This window comes from Triticum aestivum, chromosome 4A (assembly GCF_018294505.1).
Source record: "Triticum aestivum cultivar Chinese Spring chromosome 4A, IWGSC CS RefSeq v2.1, whole genome shotgun sequence".
NCBI classification, from domain to species: Eukaryota; Viridiplantae; Streptophyta; class Magnoliopsida; order Poales; family Poaceae; genus Triticum; species Triticum aestivum.
Genome location: NC_057803.1, coordinates 535,344,244 through 535,361,437, shown reverse-complemented (window position 1 = coordinate 535,361,437; position 17,194 = coordinate 535,344,244). Strand labels below are relative to the sequence as shown.

Here is a 17,194-nt window from a genome sequence, read left to right as displayed (position 1 = left end):
TTGCACCGGGTGATAAAAGTGGTAGAACCTACTTGATGGTTCATTTTTCGTCATATTTTATATCCAATTTTAATAAATGTTGAACGTGGAAATTTCCTTTTTTTTAATAAAACTTTAATATTTCATATAAAATGTGTTGCCACGGGAAATGAATTGAACAGATGATTACGTTACGTGGATAACAAAATGGAACATTGGTTTCTAAAATTCTTGCTCATCCATTATTACGAAAAAAGAAAGTCTTCTTGTAAAGCCAATATTTAAGTTCAAGATGACTCAAGATTACCAACAAATAGTTCATATTTCATAATCTTTTTTGCAATAGAAGCTTTGGTGTTAATTTCAGCCAAAATTATACTATATGATCGGATGTGAGCTTATTATCACCAAAATTTCTTATGAAGCTACGCCGCTCGTTGAAACTGGTCTTTGGCGATCGATGGGCGGTCTTCATCGCTCCAGTCACTCTTTGGGCTGTACGGCAGCCTTGTGGCGTCGGATCTATCCGTTCACCTCTTTCTTCCTCCTAGTGCTATGCCAACAAGGAGGCAGTGTTTCTTCTGTTCGAGGCTATGTATGGCCTAAAGTCGTAGGGACCTCGTTGCCCCAAGTGGCTTGTTCCCGACAACAGTGAGGTGGAACCTACACGGATGCAAGGACCCAATCATGTTTTGCATCAGTTTGAGCTCCTTTCTGTAAAAGTCTAAGGACTTGTTATGTATTTTTCTTGTTTCTTTAGGGCCTAGAGTCATGTTTTTGATAATGATATAAAGATACAGGATCCCCCTCTGACAAAAAAAACTTTGGTAATAGCTCAGCTAAATAAATTATAATGTTTTTCACTTGTATACTGTACACGTAATCTTACGTCAATCTTCCACATAGATATAAAATCAAAGCCATTGGATATTCAATCGTTAATTCTATTATTTCTCTAATGAACCTTTTTATTCTATTTTTTCACTGGCCCTGCAGGGAACTACGTCACGGCAACCAGATTGTTATATAACATATCATCACTATACTAAAAAAATAGGTGGTACATTACCACTACATCTACGATCCATATGATAAGCAATAGTGGTCCCTAGCTCGTACAAGTGCAGCATCCATATTAGAAGGTTCAGCACACTTTCCTGCTCCATCATTGCTACAGTTGAGTACTACAATATGAGTGGCAAAGTACAGACCTATAACCGTATTTCAAATAGGCATAAGATGGAGAATATATACCCTCCAGGAGTGTCACCTCCTTGATGGTTCCAACAAATTGATATCGTTGTTTGACTACTTCTGTAAGAAATATAATGTTCCAATAAATTGGTATCCAGATTTAATTTGACTACTTCTCTAAAAAACTTACTACATATAGTGTGTAGACACTTGAAATCTGAAAATCGCAAGATCCTCCTCATCCCCGAAAATCGTGAGATCCTCTTCATCCTTGGAACACCTCACCGGTGTATCATCTACACACCATGGGTCGCGGTCGGCGGTTCCCAATCTGTAGGAAGAAAGGCGGCCATGGTGAGCTCGCCATGTACTTTAAGCGGCTCCACTCTTCACATCATGTCATGAAATATCATTGTCAATTGGGGGAAATCCATTAGAATCTCGACCATCTCATTTCTTCTTTCAGCCACATCTCGCATAAACCAAAGCTTCAGAATTAGAGTACTGCATGGATTTTTAAACTCAGTAAACTGTGTAGAAGTGGTACGATGAGAACAGAGCAGTAAGGTGATCACCTTAGAAAGTTCCTGACTAATGTCAGTTTTTTCATAACCAAAAGCACCAGGAATAGCACCATGTTCCTTCAAAAACTAAGGGGAGCAATGCATCACGCACACGCTGGAACCATTTCAACATAGGTAAGATTGAGATTTAATGGTGTCGGAAGGAAATGATAAAACAACATCTGGAAATTTTGGTCATGCAGGAGGAGAAACCATGATAAATAAAAACACACAATTTATTATGGAAATTGAACCTCAGGATAATTCGTAGACAACCTGTCCTATAAGAAGAGGTGTATCCACAGAATGAAGGTCTCTATGTAAGCACATGCCATGACTGCAGCTCAATAAGTTCCATGCATTAAGCTAGTAATTTAGTCCTTACAAAAGTCAAACAAATTAACTTTCTTACCTGAAGCATAGTAAATTCTTTTTGGATACCCTGATATTCCAACTCTAGTATTGTATCTTGCATACATAGCAACAATAGTTTTTCAAATAAAGGTAAGCAATGGTAGAAAACATGGGTTGAAGCATACTATGTTCTTTTTGGATGCCCTGAAATTCCAACGCTAGTACTATATCCTGCATACAACTCTATATTGTATCCTACATACATAACAACAACAGTTTTTCAAATAAAGTTAAGCAGTGGTAGAAAACATGGAATCAAGGCTGTATTGACCAACTGGAGCTTTGTAAATTGCTTTCCCATGGAACCAAGCAGAAGGGTGACATGGTGGTTCATCAAATTATTCTGAAAGACAATTGTCAGAGAGTCAGAAAGCATTGCATGTGCACATGGGTTAATAATGAAAATCTGACTTATTTTTGGAAATTTCAAAAGCTCACACTTTGAATATCTTAAATAAGTGAGTGCACATGCAGCAAGGTGCACAAAATCAGCTCTTGTGACCTTTGTCCTATCTATGTATGCGATAAAAAATTACTGAGCGGTACCTCAAGAAAAACAGAAAATTATGCAATGTTGTACAATGTAGGTCAAGAGTGATGTTTGTACCTGGTGACTATTTTCTGGACATTATGTCCCATTATGTATAAATGAGTCTGGTTTTCAGATGACAAATGATATAATCACATTTTTAATAGCTCAAATATATCTATAGAAAAGCCTACAAAAACAATAATCATATTGTACTAAGTTTACAAAAATTGGTTCAAAAGATTGTATGGTAAGAACAGCTTATAGGATTTATTCTACCTGGTTAATGACTTGAAGCACGCAATGAAAACTCCATACATTTTCTTGAAACAGCAATTCAACAAACATTTGGTGCATGATCCTTTTATCATGAAACCATAACTGGACATGTAGTAAAAGTTCCCCAGTAATCAACTTTCTAAACTGCACATCATGTAACTTTGGTGAGTATGTCATAGTAAAAAAATCCTATTTTGAAGACAAATCTCAAGAGTTGATTTGTAGGCTTTCATGTTGGAGCTGCAGATAAGAATCAGCAAGAGAGCACGGCCGGCCCAGCAGAGCTGAGAGCGCACACTCTCCAAACCAGAGGGGCAGAAGTAAGCCAACATGGTGTTAGGCGGGAGTTGCGCTATAGAGCAAGGGAGACTGACCTTGGGCTGGTGGTGCGGGTGTAGCAGCAGCATCCGCGGCCTCACGGCACTCCGCCACGCGTTGTAGCAACGGGAGGGCGCTGGGCCGTCGTGCGCCTAGCCGTTGACGCCAATGTCGTCGTAAGGGGTGGTCCTAGAAGACCAGCGGCTCGCACCTGTGGCAGGATTCGCGCCGCAGCACCGGATCCCTCCGTCTCCCGCGCCCGTCCGTCGTCGCTCGCTCGGCTCCGGCAAGCTCCTTCCTAGGTCGCGGCACCACTCCTCCTTTGTCCCTTCTTCTCTCCCTCACCTCCTTGTCTCCTCTCTGACCAACAGCCCTCGACGCCATGGATCCGCCCGGAAAACCACGCTCCGGCCTTCCTCGTCATCACCGGCGATAACTGCCGAGCCGTCCACCTGCGGATCCGCCTCCCTAGGCCCTGCCGTACACGGATCCGGCCCCTGCAATCTCCATCCACCGCCCCCGTTCTGCATCGCACCGCCGCGGCATCGCATTGACTTGGTCCTGACTAATACTAATAAAACCAGACGCTTGGACTCTAGACCGCGGGTTGAATATACAAGTTACAGGGTCCTCTTTGTAAAAACGAAACGTTTTCTTAAATTAGTCACGTATAAAAAGGACCGCGGGTTGATTGTCAAAAACCGCATGGACCTTTTTATAAAAACGCCAACCCGGAGACTCAATTTGTGCTTTATTATTACTAGTACAAATGCCCGTGCGTTGCACCGGGCGAAAAATTAAATATAACCTGCTCGATGTGCCATTATGGAACACTTTTTTAATTCGATTATTGGAAACATTAGAAATAAGGTTACGTTGAACATTTCTTTTTGCACTATGAAATTTGGGCGTACCCTAATAATGTTTGTCATGACCTATTTTGGCTCACCATTTTCATTTCAACCTATGATAAAGTACTTGTGTATGAAATATTCTTTCAGTCAATTCTATTTTTTGTTGTTTAGAAAAACACGATTATTATTTTTACTTTGAGACGGTTTTTTTTTAGAATTTTGAGAATGTTTTAAAAAATGGAATCATTTTTATGGTGCCGTTGATTTTTTTGAAATATTGTATTTTATGTCTTATTTATTTTGCACTATTTTTGGGTTTGGTCCATTGAGAGTGTAGGGGGTTTAGGTCATGTGCTGCCCGCTTGCTCGCACGCCCTTCTCCCAGCGACCAAAACGGTCTTCATGGCAACTCCAACACGCAGACCCAAACGGACCATTTGGGTCGGCGAAGCGGACATGTTTGTTCGCTTTTTCATTTCGGTCAACCGCATTGCCCAACGGTGTTGCCCCATTTGTGGGCGTGTCCGCCTTGAGCATTTCGTCAAACACCTCGCAGGCTAGCACCGCCGACGAGATCCTGGACGCCGGCCAAGGAGGAGGCCGCGACTTTCGCCTGGGCCAAGGCCCTCGGAGGACACCGTCACGGGAACTCGCGCGCGCTAGAGAGAGACTGTCGCGGGACCTGCGACGAGCTGTTGCAGCTGCGTGGAGGGAGGCCGCGAGCTTGGTAGGGCAGCGTGCCAAGACGAGCGCGAGCAGGGCGACCATGGCGGCGCGATGGTGGAGAAGATGCTACTCCGGCCTATTCGGCGGTGCGGCGGCAGTGACCAGGGGCGGCAAGGTTCAATGCCCATATGTTGTAACGGGCGGGAAAAAATTTAAAATCTACATTGTGTGCCTTTACACAACACTTCTTATATCCAATTTTTGGCAAACGTTTCTTAAATAAGATTACACTGAACTATCGCTTTTTGGGCCATGTAACTTGAACGTGAATAAGCCATCCTAATCGTTTGTGTGGACCAACTTCAGCTCGACACTTTCATCTCATGAAAGAGTTGGGGTGCATGGAATACATGGTAGATTAGCATGATTTTTTTATTTTTTTTGAAAAGGTGATTTTTTTTCTTTAAATTTGGACAATAGTTTTTGGATTTTTTTAATGCAATAATTTTTTGGAGATGAACATTATCTGGTTAATAGTTTTTGGATTTTTTTTTAAAATGGAATGATTTTTTGGAGACAAACATTATCTGGTTGGGAAATTGCACAGTGCTTTTCTATTCTTATATTGGTTTGCGGATCAATCGATTTTTTAAATATGAAATTATGGATGATGCTACGCACGAGTAAAAGCAGCAGGCTGCTGGCCTAATTGTCCTGACATTAGAGAGTCGAGCTCTAGATCAAAGTTACATCGTCATATTTTCCTCTAGCTGAAGGTAGATCAAGGATACTGGCTGCTACCACACGCCAACATAGAGCAGCAGTGCATCACTTCGCTTAAAGAGGCGAGATGAGCAGTGCAGCACTTCAGCTAGACAGGTGAGTTGGGACGTTACAAGTACAGAATTAACATATTATTTTACACAATTCATGTCAGCGATAGATCTAGCACCAGCATTGGTGGATCTATAATCATTCTTGTAAAATATGTCTTCACTTGTATCAATTATATAAACTCACTATGCAATGTCGACAGTAAAACCAATATTAACCAATGCTGGTAAATTCAATGCACATTTAGTACCAGCCTCATCCACAAGAGTACATATCTACTCCCTTCATCCCATAATACAAGAACGTTTTTCAAGCAAAAATGTTCTTATATTATGGGACGGAGGGAGTAGATTTTATTAAAGCTAAATACTCATGTCATTTACAGCCACCAATATCTAATTGGCCATCCAATGAATTATGAGGCACGCTTTCCTTAGCTTCATATCTAAAACCACCATCACGGGCTGCCAGCCAGTAGTAGAGAAGCTCATTTTTCATAAATAGCACATGTCCTGTTGAGAGAAAATGGAAGTTAGCACCAAGTTTCCAGAGTAGCTTACATAATCAATCTGCACAAATATCTGGAGATCTTACATAGTAGTTTTTATTTTGGTTTTCTTGATACAACTGAGGAATTCTAGTACATCGGCAGGTATGTTGTCTTCATATTTGTTCTCGTTGAATGCTAGCAGTTGTCCCAAATTTTGTTTTCGGAGTTCGCATCCATCTTGTACAACCATATTTTTGCAAACGAATAAGACTTGCGTCACATGTGTAAAATATAATATTCGAATATTTGTACAGCAAGAAGCACTATGGCAGGTAACACTCTTTTCCAGGATAATAATTGGCGTCAATTCCTTTGGATATATAGAACCATATAATTGTTTCAAAAGGTCACCATTTTTCTGTTCACATATATTGCTGGAAGATATTCTGGATGGACCATTAGAAGTTTACCGTGCCGCCATAATGGTTACTACTTGCTTGCATCAATTCAGATTTCTACTTGCTGCAGATAGTTTGATAAAGGAAACAAGATGGCAAATCGTACAGATCGAAGAGGTGCTTTGCTTGAGCCTATGGCAATAGACCAATTGCGTTAAATACTTTCTCAAATCAATTTTTCTAGTTTAAACATCAGTAAACCCTGGCTGTAAATCACTGTAAACATAGCTCCATCATAATTTACACAAAGAAAAAGAGATACCTTCAGCGAAGTCGGTCTAGGCGATGGCTGATGGTCTTCCAGCAAAGTCAGCGGAGGCGACATTTTGTGTAACGACAACAAAAATTGAAGTTAAAACTCCAACAATTACCTTGTTCAAACAATATTCCAGATTTTCCAAAGATGCAATCAGCACGGAGTTCAATCAAATAGGGAGCAGTTATAACAATACAGTAAATAGTGGAGTGACAGATAATCTTGAAAAGCTACTGGATGGGCCCATAGTGGAGTGATCTAGATGCTTCTTCCAAGATTATTTTGTCGGCAAGAGCAGATCAAGGCTTTAATTACTTGCTAGTGGCTAGCTGCACAAACTAAAGATTCAAGCATACAGATCGAAGATGTGCTAGTTTACCCAGTCGGCAAGAGAATATCAAGGCTTCAAGTAAATGCTAGCATTAAGTTAAGCTGGTGCTTGCTGCAGCTAGCTGCACCAACTACTGATTCAGCCTATGACAACACAAAAAGATTCCGACAAATACAGATAGTAAAGGTGCTTGCTTCAGCCTATGCCAACACACAAATTTTACAATCAAAGCCTTGCTTACTTGATTGCATCAATTCAAACTGCTACTTGTTGCAGCTACTTTCACAAACGAAATAAGATAGCAAAATAATATAAAGTTTCCAGCCTATAATTATAACTGAACTTTGGATGTAAATCAAAGATAGCTAATATAGGACCTGATCCACGCTTTCAACATCAGTGTTATGTACCACAATCACAACCAGTAGTAAAATAAGACCAAAGACACATCTGAAGCAATGAACGTTAGGTTGCAGAAAACAAAAGACCATAATTTCAATACTCCTTGTCTACATACCTCAAGTGAAGAACCAGCCGACAAAGTTGCGGCGAACTGTGCAACACCGTCGGACGGCGGATTGTCTTCCAGCATTGGGCGGTGTTCCGACAAAGTGGGCATGCACATTTAAATATATATTTACAAGGGGTAGGGGCGGATGGAACATATTTCTTTCATAATATTATCAGTCCTAACTTTTTGTGCATTTATAACTGAAGTGTAGCATCTATGAATCTTTCAGACTTGAATCAAACAGGGAGCAAACAGGAACTTGTTCATAAACTTATTTGTTCATGGATTCACATCAAATAGGGAATCAACCAGGAACTGGCAAACATTGGACTAATATAAAGTACAGGCAACACCCAGCTTACAGAGATTGGACGCCCAATTTAAACAGAAAAATGTTCACGCAATGTTCGTACACGTCCAGATTACAGACTGTTTTTGATTTCTTATAAAAAGGGCAAATCTCCAAGCAATATCCAACAATGTTGGACTAATATGAGTACAGGTTAGTATCGTCTTACACAATTTTGTTCCTTATCCCCTTACATCATTTAACTACACCAACTCTATGATACCCAGATTAAAAAAATGCTATGAGTAACAGCTCAAGTAAAAAATCAAGAAAATTGAACCTGATATTCAATGAAGGGCAGTGAACATGATGAACTTGTGCTACTTGTGCTGCATCACAACCTCCAACATCATTTAATTACCTGAATACAAACAAATCAAATCTGACCCTAAATCTGTCTCTGTAGCTAATAGAGAGTAAATCTGTCTCTGTAGCCAATAGAGAGAAGCAGAGTCTCTCACCTCGCCCGGATCTGCTGAAAACCAGTACTTGGGGGACAAAGAAGTTGGTAGCCGTGACGACGATTGAGGTGCAGGGGAGGCAGTACTTGAGGTCCTCCACGCATCGCCCAACTCGTCCACCAACGCCGCCCGCGCACGCTCGATCCTCGTGGGCCTGTGGGGAGTAGGGGTGAGGGGAGGTGGGGACTGGACAGGGATGGAGGAGGGAGAAGGGGAGGATAGAAGATGGAGAAGAGGGGAGGACGGAGCGCGGGCGGGCATGTCGTCCACCACGGTTGGTCCTGGGAGGAGTAGGGGTTGGGGGAGAAGATGAAGAAGAGGGGTGGACGGAGCACCAGCGGGCACGCCGGAGAGGCGGCGGCTCCACCCTAGCTCGCTTGGGGGGAAGGAGGAGATGGATGCGAGGAGTAAAAAACAAATCGTTTTTTCACTAAAAAAAAGGAGCGCGGGTTGAATAACAAAAACTACAGGGGCTTTTTCGCAAATTGCCGCGACGGTGAACCCGGAGACCCAATCCATGCTTTATTATTAGGGAGAGATTAAGGGAGATAAGCTTGTGAGCCTTTCCTCGGATACATAATGCCTTTGGTAAATTGTATCCTCTGCTTTCTCAAGCATGCTCTACTATCGAGCTTGTGTTATTTATTCTTGAAATTTATGGTTTATGTTCCTAAGATGCCCTGATGGGTTGAACCTACACCTTCCCTAACCCGTGTGAACCCGAAAGATTTCACGGGTCATACTTATCTGGTATTGCACGAGGTAAAAACTTTCAACAACTAATGTCATTTACGAAATAAGAGAGGTGAATGGAAGGTTATACATTGAAGAAGTGGGAGTCGACCTTGAACTTTGTGTTTATGCCCATGGACGATACGTCTCCAACGTATCTATAATTTTTGATTGCTCCATGCTATATTATCTACTGTTTTGGACATTATTGGGCTTTATTATCCACTTTTATATTATTTTTGGGACTAACCTATTAACCGGAGGCCCAGCCCAGAATTGTTGTTTTTTGCCTGTTTTAGGGTTTTGAAGAAAAGGAATATCAAATGGAGTCCAAACGGAATGAAACCTTCGGGAACGTGATTTTCTCACCGAATACAACTCATGAGACTTGGACCCTACGTCAAGGCACGTAACAGGAGGCCATGAGGTAGGGGGCGCGCCCTACGCCCCCCCCCCCCACTCCCAGGCGCGCCCCCACCCTCATGGGCCCCCTGTTGCTCCACCGACGTACTTCTTCCTCCTATATATATCCACGTACCCCCAAACGATTAGAGACGGAGCCAAAAACCTAATTCCACCGCCGCAACTTTCTGTATCCACGAGATCCCATCTTGGGGCCTGTTTCGGAGCTCCGCCGGAGGGGGCATCGATCATGGAGGGCTTCTACATCATCATCCAAGCCTCTCTAATGAAGTGTGAGTAGTTTACTTCAGACCTACAGGTCCATAGTTAGTAGCTAGATGGCTTCTTCTCTCTTTTTGGATCTCAATACAATGTTCTCCCCCTCTCTCGTGGAGATCTATTCGATGTAATTTTCTTTTTGCGGTGTATTTGTTGAGAACGATGAATTGTGGGTTTATGATCAAGTCTATCTATGAATAATATTTGAATCTTCTCTGAATTCTTTTATGTATGATTGGTTATCTTTGCAAGTCTCTTCGAATTATCAGTTTGGTTTGGCCTACTAGATTGGTTGTTCTTGCCATGGGAGAAGTGCTTAGCTTTGGGTTAGATCTTGCGGTGTCCTTTCCCAATGACAGAAGGGGCAGCAAGGCACGTATTGTATCGTTGCCATCGAGGATAACAAGATGGGGTTTTTATCATATTGCATGAAACTATCCCTCTACATCATGTCATCTTGCTTAAGACGTTACTCTGTTTTTTAACTTAATACTCTAGATGCATGCTGGATAGCGGTCGATGAGTGGAGTAATAGTAGTAGATGCAGGAAGGAGTCGGTCTACTTGTCTCGGACGTGATGCCTATATACATGATCATACCTAAATATTCTCATAACTATGCTCAATTCTGTCAATTGCTCAACAGTAATTTGTTCACCCACCGTAGAATACTTATGCTCTTGAGAGAAGCCACTAGTGAAACCTATGGCCCCCGGGTCTCTTTCTCATCATATCAATCTCCATCACTTTATTATTGCTTTGCTTTTACTTTGCTTTTACTCTTCACTTTGCATCTCTATACCAAAAATACCAAAAATATTATTTATCATCTTTATCAGATCTCACTTTCGTAAGTGACCGTGATGGGATTGACAACCCCTAAGCGCGTTGGTCGCGTTGAGCTATTGTTTTTGTGTAGGTACGAGGGACTTGTGCATGGCCTCCTACTGGATTGATACCTTGGTTCTCAAAAACTGAGGAAAATACTTATGCTACTTTGATGCATCATCCTCTCCTCTTCGGGGAAATCCAACGTAGTTCTCAAGAGGTAGCAAGAAGAATTTCTGGCGCCGTTGCCGGGGAGTCTGCGCAAAAGTCAACATACCAAGTACCCATCGCAATCCCTATCTCCCGCATTACATTATTTGCCATTTGCCTCTTGTTTTCCTCTCCCCCCAATTCACCCTTGTCATTTTATTCGCCCTCTCTCTCTCTATCCTCCCTCTCTATTTGCCTCTTTTGCCCGTTTGCCTTTTTGTTTGCTTGTGTGTTAGTTTGTTTGCTTCTCATTATGGCTAGTCTCATATCTTCTCCGGTGTCTCCCGAGAATGAAGTTCTAAATTTTAAACAAAGGGAGGGAGAAAATCTAAAAGATGCTTGGTATAGAATTTGCAATGCTCAAAATAGATCTACCAGGAAGCAATGTACTTCAGTTCTTCTCCGCAATTTTTATGTAGGTGCTAGTCCTTGGTATAGATATATCCTCGATACCATTACCGGAGGGAATTTCTTTGGTAACCATACTTTTGATTCTTATAATGCTATGTTAGATTTATTTGGCTCACCACCTCTTTTGGTTAATGGAACTATGTTAACTTTGGAGCATGTTATGCAAAGAATTGAAATTATTGAAAATAAAGTTGCTACCATTGAATTAATTGAAAATCTAGATAAAAAGATCCACAATCAAATTACCCAATATGGATCTAGGGTAGGAATGACTTTTAAAAATATTAAGAAAAAGGGACCCATAGTTAATGAGAAAATAAATCTAGATTCCACTAGAATCGATAAACTTGAGGGTATCATTACAAACTTAGGAACCGCTTTTTCTTCCGTAAAGAATACTCCAAGTCCTCCTACTAAAATTTCCAAGCTTATGTATATTCCTAAAAATAAGGGTGAATCATCTAGTAAGGAAACCGCGGATCTTAAATCTATAAGTATTCATCCCAATCTTTTTGCTATCATCAAGGAACCAATTGCTACAAATGAATTTTTCGATCTTGTGCCTAAGAGTTTGATAATCACTAGAAAGAAATAAATTCCTAAGGGAGATAGATGCCTCATTGAAGAAATGCCTACCAAAGATGGCAGTACCTAGATCTATTCTTGCTTGTTATGCCTAGCTAGGGCGTTAAACGATAGTGCTTGTTGGGAGGCAACACAATTTTATTTTTATTCCTTGATTTTTGCTCTTGTTTAGTAATAAATAAATTATTTAGTCTCTGTTTTGGTTGTGTTTTTTATGTTTAATTAGTGTTTGTGCCAAGTAGAACCGTTGGGAAGACTTGGGGAAAGTCTTGTTGAACTTGCTGTAAAAAACAGAAACTTTAGCGCTCACGAGAACTGCTGTCATTTTTATTTGAAGAGTGCTATTTAGTTATTTCTTTTTGAAGATGATTAATAGATAAATTCCTCACGTGCAGCAATTTATTTTAGAATTTTGGGGGTTCCAGATCTTGTGCTAGCTATAGATTACTACAAGCTGTTCTGTTTTTGACAGATTCTGTTTTTCGTGTGTGTTTGCTTATTTTGATGAATCTATGGCTAGTAAAATAGTTTATGAACCATAGATAAGTTGTAATACAGTAGGTATAACACCCATATAAATAAAGAATGAGTTCATTACAGTACCTTGAAGTGGTCTTTTGTTTTCTTTCGCTAACGGAGCTCACGAGTTTTCTACTTTGAGTTTTGTGTTGTGAAGTTTTCAAGTTTTGGGTAAAGATTTGATGGATTATGGAACAAGAAGTGGAAAGAGCCTAAGCTTGGAGATGCCCATGGCACCCCCAAGATAATCTAAGTACACCTAAAAGTCAAAGTTTTGGGATGCCCCGGAAGGCATCCCCTCTTTCGTCTACTACTATCGGTAACTTTACTTGGGGCTATATTTTTATTCACCACATGATATGTGTTTTTCTTGGAGCGTCTTTTATACTTAGTCTTTGCTTGTTAGTCTACCACAATCATCCTTGCTGTACACACCTTTTGAGAGAGCCATACATAATTTGGAATTTGATAGAATACTCTATGTGCTTCACTTATATCTTTTGAGCTCTATAGTTTTACTCTAGTGCTTCACTTATATCTTTTGAGTTATATAATTTTGCTCTAGTGCTTCACTTATATCTTTTAGAGCATGGTGGTGGATTTGTTTTATAGAAACTATTGATCTCTCATGCTTCACTTAGATTATTTTGAGAGTCTTAATAGCATGGTAATTTGCTTCATAATAATATGCTTGGTATTCAAGATTTGTAAAACTTTCTTTTGACTGCGTTGAATACTAAGAAAAAATTGATGCTTGATAATTGTTTTGAGATATGAGGATGGTGATATTAGAGTCATGCTAGTTGAGTAGTTGTGAATTTTAGAAATGCTTGTGTTAAAGTTTGTGATTCCCGTAGCATGCACGTATGGTGAACCGTTATGTGATGAAGTCGGAGCATGATTTATTTATTGATTGTCTTCCTTATGAGTGGCGGTCGGGGACGACGATGGTCTTTTCCTACCAATCTATCCCCCTAGGAGCATGCGCGTAATACTTTGCTTTGATAACTTCTAGATTTTTGCAAAAAGTATATGAGTTCTTTATGACTAATGTTGAGTCCATGGATTATATGCACTTTCCTTCCTTCCACCATTGCTAGCCTCTCTAATACCGCGCACTTTTCACCGCTATCATACACCCACCAAATGTTGGAAATATGACCTAGAGGCAATAATAAATTGATTATTATTATATTTCCTTGTTCATGATAATCGTTTATTATCCATGCTAGAATTGTATTGATAGGAAACTCAGATACATGTGTGGATACATAGACAACACCATGTCCCTAGTAAGCCTCTAGTTGACTAGCTCGTTGATCAATAGATGGTTACGGTTTCCTGACCATGGACATTGGATGTCGTTGATAACGGGATCACATCATTAGGAGAATGATGTGATGGACAAGACCCAATCCTAAGCATAGCACTAGATCGTGTAGTTCGTATGCTAAAGCTTTTCTAATGTCAAGTATCATTTCCTTAGACCATGAGATTGTGAAACTCCCGGATACCGTAGGAGTGCTTTGGGTGTGCCAAACGTCACAACGTAAATGGGTGGCTATAAAGGTACACTACAGGTATCTCCAAAAGTGTCTGTTGGGTTGGCATGAATCGAGACTGGGATTTGTCACTCCATGTAAACGGAGAGGTATCTCTGGGCCCACTCGGTAGGACATCATCATAATATGCACAATGTGATCAAGGAGTTGATCACGGGATGATGTGTTACGGAACGAGTAAAGAGACTTGCCGGTAACGAGATTGAACAAGGTATCGGGATACCGACGATCGAATCTCGGGCAAGTAACGTACCGCTAGACAAAGGGAATTGTATACGGGATTGATTAAGTCCTTGACATCGTGGTTCATCCGATGAGATCATCGTGGAACATGTGGGAGCCAACATGGGTATCCAGATCCCGCTGTTGGTTATTGACCGGAGAGTCGTCTCGGTCATGTCTATGTGTCTCCCGAACCCGTAGGGTCTACACACTTAAGGTTCAGTGACGCTAGGGTTATAGAGATATTAGTATGCGGTAACCCGAAAGTTGTTTGGAGTCCCGGATGAGATCCCGGACGTCACGAGGAGTTCCGGAATGGTCCAAAGGTAAAGAATTATATATAGGAAGTGCTATTTCGGACATCGGGACAAGTTTCGGGGTCACCGGTATTGTACCAGGACCACCGGAAGGGTCCCAGGGGTCACCGGGTGGGGCCACCTGCCCCGGGGGGGCACATGGGCTGTAGGGGGTGCGCCTTGGCCTATATGGGCCAAGGGCACCAGCCCCAAGAGGCCCATGCGCCAAGAGAAGAGGGAAAGGAAGAGTCCTAAAGGGGGAAGGCACCTCCGAGGTGCCTTGGGGAGGAGGGACTCCTTCCCTGGCCGCACCCTTCCTTGGAGGAAGGGCCAAGTCTGTGCCTCCCCCCTCTCCCTTGGCCCTATATATAGTGGGGGGAAGGGAGGGCAACCATACCTAAGCCCTGGCGCCTCCCTCTCCCTCCCATGACACATCTTCCTCCTCCCGAAGCGCTTGGCGAAGCCCTGTTGGAATCCCGCTACTTCCACCACCACGCCGTCGTGCTGCTGGATCTCCATCAACCTCTCCTTCCCCCTTGCTGGATCAAGAAGGAGGAGACGTCGCTGCTCCATACGTGTGTTGAACGCGGAGGTGCCGTCCGTTCGGCGCTAGGATCATCGGTGATTTGGATCACGACGAGTACGACTCCATCAACCCCGTTCTCTTGAACGCTTCCGCGCGCGATCTACAAGGGTATGTAGATCCACTCCTCCCTCGTTGCTAGATGACTCCATAGATAGATCTTGGTGACACGTAGGAAAATTTTGAATTTATGCTACGTTCCCCAACAGTGGCATCATGAGCTAGGTCTATGCGTAGTTTCTATGCACGAGTAGAACACAAAGTAGTTGTGGGCGTTTATTTTGTTCAATATGCTTACCGTTACTAGTCCAATCTTGATTCGGTGGCATTGTGGGATGAAGCGGCCTGGACCGACCTTACACGTACTCTTACGTGAGACTGGTTCCACCGACTGACATGCACTAGTTGCATAAGGTGGCTAGCGGGTGTCTGTCTCTCCCACTTTAGTCGGATCGGATTCGATGAAAAGGGTCCTTATGAAGGGTAAATAGCAATTGGCATATCACGTTGTGGTTTTTGCGTAGGTAAGAAACGTTCTTGCTAGAAACCCATAGCAGCCACGTAAAACATGCAAACAACAATTAGAGGACGTCTAACTTGTTTCTGCAGGGTAGCTATGTGATGTGATATGGCCAAAAGGATGTGATGAATGATATATGTGATGTATGAGATTGATCATGTTCTTGTAATAGGAATCACGACTTGCATGTCGATGAGTATGACAACCGGCAAGAGCCATAGGAGTTGTCTTAATTTATTTATGACCTACGTGTCAACATAAACGTCATGTAATTACTTTACTTTGTTGCTAACTGTTAGCTGTAGAAGTAGAAGTAATAGTTGGCGAGACAACTTCATGAAGACACGATGATGGAGATCATGATGATGGAGATCATGGTGTCATGTCGGTGACAAGATGATCATGGAGCCCCAAGATGGAGATCAAAGGAGCTATATGATATTGGCCATATCATGTCACTATTATTTGATTGCATGTGATGTTTATCATGTTTATACATCTTGTTTACTTAGAATGATGGTAGTAAATAAGATGATCCCTCATTACAATTTCAAGAATGTGTTCTCCCCTAACTGTGCACCGTTGCTAAAGTTCGTCATTTCGAAGCACCACGTGATGATCGGGTGTGATAGATCCTTACGTTCACATACAACGGGTGTAAGACAATTTTACACATGCAAAACACTTAGGGTTAACTTGACGAGCCTAGCATGTGCATAGACATGGCCTCGGAACATAGAAGACCGAAAGGTCGAGCATGAGTCGTATAGAAGATACGATCAACATGAAGATGTTCACCGACGTTGACTAGTCCGTCTCACGTGATGATCGGACACGGCCTAGTTGACTCGGATCATGTAATCACTTAGATGACTAGAGGGATGTCTATCTGAGTGGGAGTTCATAAGATGAACTTAATTATCCTGAACATAGTCAAAAGGTCTTCGCAAATTATGTCGTAGCTCGCGCTTCAGTTCTACTGTTTAGATATGTTCCTAGAGAAAAATTAGTTGAAAGTTGATAGTAGCAATTATGCGAACTAGGTCCGTAAACTGAGGATTGTCCTCATTGCTTCATAGAAGGCTTATGTCCTTAATGCACCGCTCAGTGTGCTGAACCTCGAACGTCGTCTGTGGATGTTGCGAACATCTGACATACACGTTTTGATGACTACATGATAGTTCAGTGTGTAATGCTAAATGGTTTAGAATTGAGGCACCAAAGACGTTTTTGAAACATCGTAGAACATATGAGATGTTCCAAGGACTGAAATTGGGATTTCAGGCTCGTGCCCACGTCAAGAGGTATAAGACCTCCGACAATTTTCTTAGCCTGCAAACTAAGGGAGAAAAGCTCAATTGTTGAACTTGTGCTCAGATTGTCTAAGTACAACAATCATTTGAATCGAGTGGGAGTTGATCTTCCAGATGAGATAGTGATGTTTCTCCGAAGTCATTACCACCAAGCTGCTAGAGCTTCGTGATGAACTATAATATATCAGGGACATATATGATGATCCTTGAGATATTCGCGATGTTTGACACCACAAAAGTAGAGATC

The 17,194-nt window shown here is 41.7% G+C and overlaps 2 long non-coding RNA genes across 2 annotated transcripts; both read right to left on the bottom strand.

The window, feature by feature from the left end:
* Nucleotides 1–1,221: 1,221 nt before the first annotated feature.
* LOC123082223 (uncharacterized) lies at nucleotides 1,222–3,935 on the bottom strand. Its single transcript, XR_006438982.1, has 2 exons — nucleotides 1,749–3,935; nucleotides 1,222–1,677 (listed from the first exon to the last, which is right to left on the bottom strand). It is a non-coding gene; the product is annotated as an uncharacterized lncRNA (long non-coding RNA).
* Nucleotides 3,936–6,428: 2,493 nt separating this feature from the next.
* LOC123086764 (uncharacterized) lies at nucleotides 6,429–8,908 on the bottom strand. The gene is made up of 3 exons (XR_006441119.1): nucleotides 8,487–8,908; nucleotides 7,683–8,386; nucleotides 6,429–6,875 (listed from the first exon to the last, which is right to left on the bottom strand). It is a non-coding gene; the product is annotated as an uncharacterized lncRNA (long non-coding RNA).
* Nucleotides 8,909–17,194: the final 8,286 nt, after the last annotated feature.